Here is a 12,924-nt window from a genome sequence, read left to right as displayed (position 1 = left end):
GATGTGACCACAGTGTTTATTGTTTCTGGCTTCTTCATAATTTCTAGATCTTTTCAGTGAACAGAGATAGGAATTTTTTAAAAGGGCAAAGGGCATCATGAATTCATACTTAAGCTTCTAATTCAAAGTCAAGAGTTTAGAATTTTTACTTAATTTCATAGATCTGTATTGGTGCCTCCTTTCTTCTACATCAAAGTCTCAGTTCTTTAAAACATCGATATACTTACTCACTTTCTTTATATCACACTAAACATACCTCTGAGGGTAACATTACCAACAGTACTCCTCAAAATGTGATTAGTTTAAAAGGTTTAGCAATTTTTAGTTCTTTTTATAAAATTAGGGGATATTCTGAAAGGAATGACCATACATACTAATGTGTTTTAAAGTTAGTTAAAAAGGTTTATTTCTGTTGGTGACTTTTCACTGAAGTGGTTATTATTGAATGATTCTGTATTTTCTATGCCCTAATATTATAATTTTAATATAAGCCCAAAGAAATAATTTATAGTAGGATTTTAGCATCACTATTCAAATGTAAAGTTGGTCTGGGGGGATATTTTGGGTCTGATTTGTTGGTTTTGATATTAGTGTTATGATAGCTTCATAAAATAAATTTGGGAATTAGAAACCCTCTTTTTTCTATACTTGGAAACAGTATAAATAGAATCAGGAAGAGTGTGCAAAAGAAATTCTTACACAGCCACACCAGTGTTTATAGTAGCACAATTCACATTAACCAAACCATGGAACCAACCTAGGTGCCATTCAATGGATGAATGGATAAAGACAATGTGTCTGTTCACAATGGAGTATTACTCAGTCATAAAGAATGACATTATGGTGTTTGCCAATAAATGAATGGAACTCTAGACTATTGTGCTAAGTGATATAAGCCAACCCCAAACACTAAAGGTCAAATGTTTTCTCTGATATGTCTGACATGTGGAAATTAGTCCAAAATAAGGGGAGAGGGAGAGAGAGAAAGAGAGAGAGAGAAGGGAAATTCCATCAAAATAGAAGAAAGATCAGTGGAGTAGATGAAAGGGATTGAGGAGGCAGGTAGAGGGACAGGATAAAGGAAAGACAGTGGATTGAATCTGACCTAACCTTCCTATGTGCATATATGAATATACCACAGTGAATCCCATCATTGTGTAAATCCATAAGACACTAATTTAGAAAAACCTATAAGTAAATAGCAGAAAGATCAGTAGAGTAAAGGGGAGGAAACAGGAGGGAAAGTACTGGGGACTGATTAGAGCAAATTATATACCATGGTTTCATAATTGTCACAAAGAATCCTAATGTTAAGTATAACTTAAAAAAATAAAGAAAAAGTAGCAGACTTATATCTACCCCAGGAACTGCTTCCAATTACCACCAGACAAAGGTATTAAACAAATAATCCAGAAAAAAAGGAGTTCAGAAACCATATGGAAATAATAGTACCTATTGATAAATAATTCCTGAGAACAAATTTTCTTTTTTTTTTTTTTTTTTGCCTCCAGTGTAGCATCAACATAGAATCTTACACTAGTTGAACATTAAATAATACAAGTACAACTGAGCTGCCCATCTCCAGAAGCCAACTAAGAGCCAGCACTCACCAGCATGGACAGTCAGATGTTATGAAATCCCCACCTGAGAAAGCTGAGGTTGCAAAAGACCTGGGAAAGGTCAGACGGTGTCCAGCCCTCCACACCAGGGCTCACACTGGTGCAGGGTGTGAGGTTGCAGCATTACCTGCAGCGCCTATGTGCATTGGCTCCTGCTGGTCCCAGTGTGGAACGCCCTGTGCTTTCCAAGTCACGTCCCCTTGCTTCTCACCTCTCATGTAATGATGTTTTTAGGTTTCTTATCAGAACCATCAAGGGAGCAGTCAGTGCCTTTCCTTTTATGTCACTGTAGAGAATTTTGAAAGATTGCATGGAGTACCTTTCCTCTCAGTCTGCCCTCTTCTCTCGGCTTCCATGTTCCACACAGGCTTTGTACTATTTATTTTTTTCAGCTTCCTTCCTAGCATGTGATCCAGCCAGAAAGGTAATCAGGATGCCACCTGCCCAGGTCACCTGTTGGAAGCTAAAACAACCTATAAACTGACCCCTTGTCCACTTTCAATATAAGACAGGGTAAAGGAAGGCTTCTAAGTGTTAAACAACATTATTGATTCTTTTATTTTCATTTATTTATTTATTTTGATTCATTGTACACAAATGGGGTACAATTGTTGTTTCTCTGGTAGTACGTGAAGTAGAGTCACAGAATTTGTGTAATCATACAAGTATATAGGGTAATGCTATTTATCTCATTGTTATTTTTCCTTCCCCACCCCCTCCCCATGCCTCTTTTTCCTCTATACAATCCATCTTTCCTCCATTCTTGCCTCCCTCCCACCCCCCATTATTTATCATCATCCACTTATCAGAGAGATCATTCAGCCTTTGGTTTTTTGGGATTGGCTTATCTCACTTAGCATGATATTCTCCAACTGCATCCATTTACCTGCAAATGCCATAGTTTTATTCTTTTTATAGCTGAGTAATATTCCATTGTGTGTGTGTGTGTATATATCTATCTATCTATATAAATATATATATATATGTATATATATAAATATATATATATCACAGTTTCTTTATCCATTCATCAATTGAAGGCCATCTAGGTTGGTTCCACAGTCTGGCTATTGTGAATTGAGCAGTTATGAACATTGATGTGGCTGTATCTCAGTAGTATGCTGATTTTAAGTCCTTTGGGTATAGGCCAAGGAGTGGGATAGCTGGGTCAAATGGTAGGTCCATTCCAAGTTTTCTAAGGAATCTCCACACTGCTTTCCAGAGTGGCTGCACTAATTTGCAGCCCCACCAGCAACATATGAGTGTACTTTTTTCCCCACATTCTCACCAACACCTATTATTGCTTGTATTCTCGAAAATAGCCATTCTAATTGGGGTGAGATAGAATCTTAGGGTAGTTTTGATTTGCATTTCTCTTATTACTAGAGATGTTGAACATTTTTTCATATATCTGTTGATTGCTTGTACATCTTCTTCTGTGAAGTGTCTGTTCATTTCCTTAGCCCATTTGTTAATTGGGTTATTTGTATTCTTGGTGTGAAGATTTTTTGAGTTTTTTATAGGTTCCAGAGATTAGTGCTGTATCTGAAGTATGTGTGGCAAAGATTTTCTCTCACTCTGTAGGCTCTCTCTTCACATTGTTGATAGTTTCCTTTGCTGAGAAAAAGTTTTTTAGTTTGAATCTATTCCAATTTTTTATTCTTGCTTTTATTTCTTGTGCTTTGGGAGTCATGTTAAGGAAGTCTGGTCCTCAACTGACATGATGAAGACTTGGACCTTCTTTTTCTTCTATAAGGTGCAGGGTCTCTGGTCTGATTCCAAGGTCCTTGATCTATTTTGAGTTGAGTTTTGTGCAGGGTGAGAGATAGGGGTTTAGTTTCATTTTGCTGCATATGAATTTCCAGTTTTCTCAGCACCATTTGTTGAAGAGGTTATCTTATCACTCTGATACCAAAACCAGACAGAGACACATTGAGTAAAGAAAATTTCAGACCAATATCTCTAATGAACATTGATGCAAAAATTCTCAACAAAATTTTAGCAAATCGCATACAAAAACATATTAAAAAGATAGTGCACCATGATCAAGTGGGTTTCATCCCAGGGATCCAAGGTTGATTCAAAACCCAGAAATAAATAAATTTAATTCACCACATCACCAGACTTAAAGTCAAGAATCACATGATTATTTCAATAGATGCAGAAAAAGCATTTGATAAAGCACAGCACCCCTTCATGCTCAAAACACTAGAAAAAATAGAAATAGTAGAACATTCCTCAACACTGTAAAGGCTATCTATGCTAAGCCCATAGCCAACAACATTCTAAATGGTAAAAAACTGAAAGCATTCCCCCTAAAAACTGGAACAAGGCAGGGATGCCCTCTTTCACCACTTCTATTCAACATCGTCCTTGAAATTCTAGCTAGAGCAATTAAACAAACCAAAGAAATTAAAGGGATACAAATAGGAAAAGAGGAACTCAAACTATTCCTATTTGCTGAAGATATGATTTTATATTTAGAGTAGCCAAAAAGTTCCACCAGAAAACTTCTAGAACTCATAAATGAATTCAGTAAAGTAGCAGGATATAAAGTCAATGCTCATAAATCTAATGCATTTTTATTCATAAGTGATGAATCCTCAGAAAGAGAATTTAAGAAAACTACCCCATTCACAATAGCCTTAAAAAAATAAAATACTTGGGAATTAATCTAACAAAAGAGGTGAAAGACCTCTACAATGAGAACTACAGAACACTAAAGAAAGAAATTAAAGAAAACCTTAGAAGATGGAAAGATCTCCCATGTTCTTGGATAGGAAGAATTAATATTGTCAAAATGGACATACTACCAAAAGTGCTATACACAATCAATGCAATTCCAATTAAAATCCCAATGATGTACCTTACAGAAATAGAGCAAGCAATTATGAAATTCATCTGGAAGAATAAGAAACCCAGAATAGCTAAAGCAATCCTTAGCAGGAAGAGTGAAGCTGGGGGTATTGTAATACCAGATCTCCAACTATACTACAAAGCAATAGTAACAAAAACGGCATGGTATTGGTACCAAAATAGACAGGTAGATCAGTGGTACAGAATAGAGGACACGGAGACAAAACCACATGAATACAGTTCTCTCATAAACAACACTATTTAAAATGATTCCTAACCCCTTTTCCTCTTGGGGCCCTCTGTTACTTAAATGCTCTGAACAGTGGAGGATGCAAGTTCAGAGGAGAGAAGCTGGGGCAGAGTTAAATTGCTCTGCACAATAAGAGAGTGGGATAAATCAGAAGGGTACCGAGGAAATCCAGGAAAACTAAGATCAGACAGTGAGATTTGTTGGGGAGGATAAAAGGAGAAGAGAGGACAGGATTCCTTCTCCAACATTCCCCCAGCAAAGAACTATATGATGGCAACTGTTTAGGGAAATGTCCTCTATTGTGGAACCAAGTCTGTGGAGAGCGGATGAGCCTCCCTGACATCAGTTGATCTTGTGGTGTCGGCAAAAGCCAAGCTTGGGAAACATTCCTTGCCCTGAAGGTGAGACTATTAACACCCTTGACACATGGCTCTGATGTTCATGGTTATCACCATTGCAGTACAGTGGGCTTCCTGAGTGCAGCAAGATAACAGGATATTCCTAGCACCGTAAAAGTAGGATAGCTGCAAAACTGATTCTAACTCTGTAACTTTTAGTGCACAAAGCAGCCTCTTGGTAACTCACAAGTCTTGAACAATTTACAGCATCCCTATAGTTTAACTTCCTGATTATGAGACCTTCTATAATAAACTTACTGAGTCAATCTGGGTCATTGTTCCTCCATCAGAGTGCAGTGTCCCACCCGGTCCCAGCTTTGCTTAAAAAAAGTCTCTGTGTTTTCTTTTTCTCTGTGTTTTTCTTCACCTCCCATCACCCCTACATGAGATCCTTGTTGATGCTGGGCAGGTCATGGCACATGTCCTGGGATTCTTGATTGAAGTTATTGAATGCACAGTTGCTCAGAGCTACATTTCTTGTGAGAACATTACAGGTTTTGTGTCAAGTGGGGAAGTTGAGGCAGAACAAAATCAGCCTTCTTAAACCTTAGCCTTGACTTTGAATAAAAATGCTAATGCATGACTTTCACTCCAACCACTAATTTACATCTGTCAGCCATGATCTGTTCTTCATGGTAAAGAGCTGACATCTCCAACCCAAGACAACACTTCTTCAGAAGGAAACATTTTCCACAACTAAGGCCAATAACCAAAAGATTGAAAATTATTTGTTTCAGTTGAAAACACATAGAATAATTAGCAACTGTTACCATACTATTTTTATAGTACTAAAATCACACTGCTAAATTGATGATTGGAATATGTGTTATATGTATAAAACTTGAAATGCACATTAAATTATTGTACCTATAATCTCAAATTTATTCATTCAGCCAGTTATTCTAAATGTATTTATTAGAGTTGGTACAAGGTTTTTGTTTGAAATAAAACTACAAATTCAAATAGATATAACTATTTTTTTTTCTAGGTTGTATAAAACACTACGGCAATTTTGGGATGCTACTTGTTTTCAATACTGTACCCTATGTGTTCTCCAGCAGACCAGATAAAAAATTAACCTCTTTCAAGTTTAGGCTTTTTGAGTAGCTTTCAGCAGATCTTGAGAGCATTCTGTTGAAATTATGGGACTACACAGTAGAAACTCTTGACACAGGTTCAGGAACCTGTGGGGCTTCTCCAAAGCAGAGTTTGCGTCCTGTCCCTGTGAGAAGGGATATCTGTGCCAGTTGTCCATCACAGGGATTTAGGAAATAATTCAGGAGATGTCACTTGGGAAAAAGTTATTCTAAAAGGGACTCCAGATGCATTCTCCATTGTTACACAAAGCAAGTGCAGTGGTTGGGTTCTATGAAACCAACAAATGGTGATCCCAATCCATGAGGAGGGAGAATGTGGGAAGATCAAGGGAAATTCAAAGTGGTGGAGCCTCTAACTCTGAAAATAAGAGTTGCTGTGATATCTGCCAGAGCCTAGAAGGTGGAAACCAGCATTTGCCACTTTTGTTTGGTAGGATAGACACACACACAAATTATACTTGTTAAATAGGATCATTATAACTAACATCAGTAGACCAACAGAAAGAAGGTTTTTAAGGAGATATAACAGGGTCCTATGGTGAGGAAAACAGAACTCTTTTAACATATAATTGCTAAAATATATAGTTCTGCCTATATGTTCCTTCTAGAGTAAGGAATAAAGCTTTTATAATATTTTGGTATCCTGAGGATGGGAGAGAGGACTAATTGGGTTTGGATATCCTGTCAATTAGTTAATGCATTTTGAAAGACATGATCAATGAAATTAATTTTTAACTAAATTTACATATGTGAATTTGAAGGATGATCTGGATTTGGGGATGAGGTAGATATTGGGGAAGGAAGGGGTGCTGATATCCCCAGCAAGGAAAGCAAAATGTGCATGAAGGCAGAGAATGGAATGGGGTCATGGGTGTAAGGACTTGAATGAAGCCTCTGTGGAGAGGGCGGGTTTTATGTCAGAGCAAGAGGGCGGAAGCTCTTAGTGTGTGTGGATCTTGAAGTTAAGCCCAGGAGGATGAACTGAGAGAGGCTGAGAGATGGGAATAGATGAAACCAGGGAACTCCAAAGAGCAGTCAGAGTGAGACCCAAGGGGGTCAGTGCTTGGGCTAGGAAGCTGGCAGCGGGAATGCAGAGTATGGGGCACAGGTGGAGGGAATTTCAGAACAGGAAGGTGCGATGTCACGGCAAATTGGTTATAAAGGCTGAATGGAAAGACTGAAGTCAGAGATGTCTTCAAATTTTCTCAGTTGGGAGGCCAGAATGGCTCTGGTGCCTTTGAGTGAATGGTGAAGTTGGAAGGGTTTTTCAGTTTGAAAGAAAATGAAGAAAAGGAGTGAGGCTGTGTTTTGGTTCCTTTGAATCTGGTGAGACGGTCGAGTATCCAGGTGGAAAGTACTAAAAGAACTTAAAATGGGGATGTTCTGTGAAGGTGAGGGGTCAGGATAGAAGTTACAGTTCTGAAAGTCATCAACATCAGATCTATACAGATAAAGGTGGAAGAAGTCTCAGAGTGAAAATAGAGACATAAGTTCTGACTCTAAGAATTGGAAATTGGTGCTACATGAGTTTTTTATGTAGTTATTTTCGGCAGCCAGTCCTACATTTCATTCAATTGATGATAACAGTAAGATTGGGGAAACATATTTCCTGTTTATCTATAGGTTTTCCATTATTTCTCTAGTCAAATTTATCCATTACCATCCAGAGGCTATATTTGTTTTAGTGATGAACTTTCCTCCAGCAAGCATTAAAAAAGAGTCTTGTCTGGCTGTGGATTTTTTTTTTTTTTTTCTAAATGACACAAACACAGCCCATTTTCTCTCCCCGTTAATTTTCAATTCTGAGCTTTCTGACAATGAACTGCCCTGTGGTAGAAGAGAGAGGAGGAAGGCGGTGAGTAGAGATAGATCTTTTTATAAAGATCTGCAATCCTCTGTGCGTTCATCCCAGGCAAAGATTTCGTTTAACACCCAGAGGTCTCCACTGCCTCAGATCCTTTTCAGAATGAGTGGCTGTGGGCCTGCAGATAGTTTGGGGTGTTCTTTCATATTTTGCCAGTATTAAATATACCCCCATTGAGCCACAAATCAGTGATTCATCTAAGAATAAAATAAAATCATATCTCTAATAAGGGAGCCACTTCTTTTAAATTGGACAGTGCATTATATTAAACAGATTTTCTCCAAAGTACAAAATGTGTCAGTCAGATATTTTTAATGAATATAACTTAAAATCCCTCTTTCTTTAGGAAGAAGGCATATTGCCTCAGTAGGACAAAAAGGAAAGATCTGCTGAGTTTTGTTGGCTATTGTGTACTTTATATACTTTGGCAGTAATGGGGAGGGTTAACGTTCCTCTCAGATTTTTCAGTATCCAAGTTATACATGAGGAAAGGGAGAGGAAAAAGAGAGAGAGAGAGAGAGAAGGAAAGAAGAAGGAAGGAAGGAAGGAAGGAAGGAAGGAAGGAAGGAAGGAAGGAAGGAAGGAAGGAAGGAAGGGAGGAAGGGAGGGAGGGAGGGAGGGAGGGAGGGAGGGAGGGAGGGAGGAGGAAGGAGCTAAGCCTGGTGGACCCGCAGCAGGGCAGCTGTGGGCTGATTTTGCTCATGTGCTAGTATTTGGCACCTCAGCATGTTCAGCATCCTCTCAGGGGTTGGGTCTGCCTCATTTGCTACAGTAACCCTGGTGCTTAGCATAGTAGCACCTGAGCAACTATCTACTGAATAGACTTATACTGTGTGCTAACCTGATGTGATTATTTCTTCAGCATTCAGAGTCCATCTTGGGCTATTGCAATGCACTGTGCCTTCACCACTATTAGTTTAGAAACAGCTGGAAAGAGAAAAGATTTTAAATACAAAGATGCATCCTTTTTTTTTTTCACCCACAGCATGGTGTTTTCTAAGCATCTGTATCTCTAAAGGAAGACATTGCTATATGTATTCAGATTTGTTTTAATTACTGGATTTCAATGGTGGACAATGTCAAGAAAGGTGTGGGCATGAACAGAAAGGAACTTGAATCCTTAAAGGACTATAATCTGCTACAGAGACCTGGCTCTCTATCAAAAGAAATAAATGGATTAACTGCACATGGATATAAAATATGAACAACTAAAGACAGATACAGACATATTGGAGATATTCTTGTAATATTGTGAAGTAAAATATTCCTGATATCTGAAAATGCTGGATAAAATATTTAAATAGATATAAATTTAATCCATAGGAAACTGGAAAAAATAGAAGAAAAAGACCTAAGGCCAAAAATAGTAATCAAACAATACTCCAGAAAGACAAGTGGGCTGTGAGCCAGTGGCAGCCCTGGGATATTCACCTGGTTCAGACAAATTAGAGCTTCAACCCTCAAGGACTGATCCCAGGGACAGAGACAAAGCTTGAGGTCCATGCAAGTCAAATCCCTGTTGCACATGACCCTAAGGACAGCACTCAAGAAAAGTGCCACACGGGGGAGAGGAGAGGAGGAACCTGCCCTGTGAGTGAGAACTTGCCTTAGGGCTGCACACAGAGAAAGGGGTTTCTTTCTTGAGAATTTACAACATAAATTGTCCTTCCAGTGGGTATGAGGGCAAAACTTACACTACTCACGTGAACTGAAAAGCCCAAACTAACCATTTTGAAGTGCTCTCTGGACGGTAATGCTCTGAGGCACCATGGGGAAGAACCCACCTTAACCCCAGACTTCAAATAATTCTCTCATATAAAATGGAGCCAATGCAAACTTGCATTTAAGAAAATAATAAGAAGGAAACAAGATACCATGAGTGGAGTTTTCTTTTCTTTTTTTATATTGTAAAAATAATGGGGTACATTGTTTCTCTGCTTGCACATGAAGTAGAGGCATACCACTTGTGTAATCATACATTACATAGGGTAATGATGTTTGATACATTCTGTTATTTTTCCTTCCCCGCCACCTCTCCCACCCCTCTTTTTCCTCTATATAGTCCATCCTTCCTCCATTCTTGTTTTCCTCCAACCCCCCATTATCTATCATCATCCACTTATCAGCAAGATCATTTGTCCTGTGTTTTTTTGAGATTGGCTTATCTCATTTAGCATTATATTCTCCAACTTCATCCATTTGCCTGCAAATGCCAAATTATATTCTTCTTTATGGCTGAGTAATATTCCATTGTATACATATACCACAGTTTCTTGATCCATTCATCAATTGAAGGGCATCTAGGTTGGTTTCACAATCTGGCTATTGTAAATTGAGCAGTTATGAACATTATGTGGCTGCATCACTGTAGTAGGTTAATTTTAAGTCCTTTGGGTATAGGCCAAGGAGTGGGATAGCTGGGTCAAATGGTGGTTCCATTCCAAGTTTTCTAAGGAATCTCCACACTGCTTTCCAGAATGGCTGCACTAATTTGCAACCCCACCAGCAATGTATGAGTGTACCTTTTTCCCCACATCCTCGCCAACATCTATTGTTGCTTGTATTCTTGATAATCACCATTCTAATTGGGGTGAGATAGAATCTTAGGGTAGTTTTGATTTGCATTTCTCTATTACTAGAGATGTTGAACATTTTTTCATATATCTGTTGAATGCTTGTAGATCTTCTGTGAAGTGTCTGTTCATTTCCTTAGCCCATTTGTTGGTTTTTTTGTATTCTTGGTGTAAAGATTTTTGAGACCTTTATAGATTCTGGAGTTTAGTGTTGTATCTGAAATATGTGTGGCAAAGATATACTCCCACTTTGTAGGCTCTCTCTTCATATTGTTGACAGTTTCCCTTGCTGAGAAAAAGCTTTTTAGTTTGAATCTATCCAAGTTATTGATTCTTGCTTTTATTTCTTGTGCTTTGGGAGTCATGTTAAGGAAGTCTGACCCCAGGCTAACATAATAAAGACTTAGACCTACTTTTTCTTCTATAAGATGCAGGGTATCTGGTCTTATTTCAAGGTCCTTGATCCATTTTTTGTTGAATTTGTGCAGAGTGAGAGATAGGGGTTTAGTTTCATTCTGCTGCATATGGATTTCCAGTTTTTCCAGCACCATTTGTTGAACAGGCTGTCTTTTCTTCATTGCATGTTTTTGACAACTTTGTCTATTATGAGAAAACTGTATTTCTTTGGGTTTGTGTGTGTCCTCTGTTCTGTACCATTGATCTATCTGTCTATGTTGCGGCCAATACCATGCTCTTTTGTTACTATTGATTTGTAGTATAGTTGAAGTTCTGGTATTGTGATACCCCCTGCCTCACTCTTCCTGCTAAGGATTGCTTTAGCTATTCTGGGTTTCTTATTCTTCCAGATGAATTTCATGATTTCTTGCTCTATTTCTGTAAGGCACGTCATTGGGATTTTAATTGGAATTGCATTGAATGTGTATAGCAGTTTTGGTAGTATGTCCATTTTGACAATATTAATTCTTCCTATCCAAGAACATGGGAGATCTCTCCATTTTCTAAGGTTTCCATCTTTTAAGGTTCTTTAATTTCTTTCTTTAGTGTTCTGTAGTTCTCATTGTAGAGGTCTTTCACCTCTTTTGTGAGATGGATTCCCAAGTATTTTATTTGTTTTGAGGCTATTGTGAATGGGATAGTTTTCCTAATTTCTCTTTCTGAGGATTCATCACTTATGAATAAAAATGCATTAGATTTATGAGAGTTGACTTTATATCCTGCTACTTTACTGAATTCATTTATGAGTTCTAGAAGTTTTCTGGTGGAACTTTTTGGCTACTCTAAATATAAAATCATATCTTCCTCAAATAGGGATAGTTTGAGTTTTTCATTTCCTGTTCATATTCTTTAATTTCTTTGGTCTGTCTAATTGCTCGGGCTAGAGTTTCAAGGACAATGCTGACTAGAAGTGGTGAAAGAGGGCATCCCTGCCTTGTTCCTGTTTTTAGGGGGAATGCTTTCAGTTTTTCTCTGTTTAGAATGATGTTGGCCATGAGTTTAGCATAGATAGCCTTTCAGTGTTAAGGTATGTTCCTACTATTTCTATTTTTTCTTGTGTTTTGAGCATGAAGGGGTGCTGTGCTTTATCAAATGCTCTTTCTGCTTCTGTTGAAATAATCATGTGATTCTTGACTTTAAGTCTGTTGATATGGTGAATTACATTTATTGATTTCCGAATGCTGAACCAACCTTGTATCCCTGGGATAAAACCCATTTGATCATGGTGTACTATCTTTTTAATATGTTTTTTATGCAATTTGCTAAAATTTTGTTAAGAATTTTTGCATCAATGTTCATTAGGGATATTGGTCTGAAATTTTCTTTGCTCGATATGTATCTGTCTGGTTTAGGTATCAGTGTGATATTGGCTTCATAGAATGACTTTGGGAGGGTTCTCTCCTCTTCTATTTCATGGAATACTTTGAGGAGTATTGGAATGAACTCTTCTTTAAAACTTTTATAGAACTGGACTGAGAATCCATCTGGTCCTAGACTTTTCTTTGTTGGTAGGTGCTTGATGACTTCTATTTCATTTCACTTGAAATTGGTCTATTTAAATTGTGTATGTCCTCCTGATTCAGTTTGGGTAATTCATATGTCTCTAGAAACCTGTTGATGTCTTCAAGATTTTCTATTTTGTTGGAGTATAGATTTTCAAAATAGCTTCTTATTATGTTTTGTGTTTCAATCATGTCTGTTTTGATATTTCCTTTTTCATCACAAATTTTAGTAATTTGAGTTTTCTCTCTCCTCTTTGTTAGTGTGCCTAAGGGTTTATCAATTTTGCTTATTTTTTCAAAAAACCAACT

The sequence above is a fragment of the Sciurus vulgaris genome, assembly GCF_902686455.1.
Source record: "Sciurus vulgaris genome assembly, chromosome: 10".
NCBI lineage: Eukaryota > Metazoa > Chordata > Mammalia > Rodentia > Sciuridae > Sciurus > Sciurus vulgaris.
The sequence above is the reverse complement of the archived record's forward strand: the minus strand, read 5'-3'. Positions refer to the sequence as shown.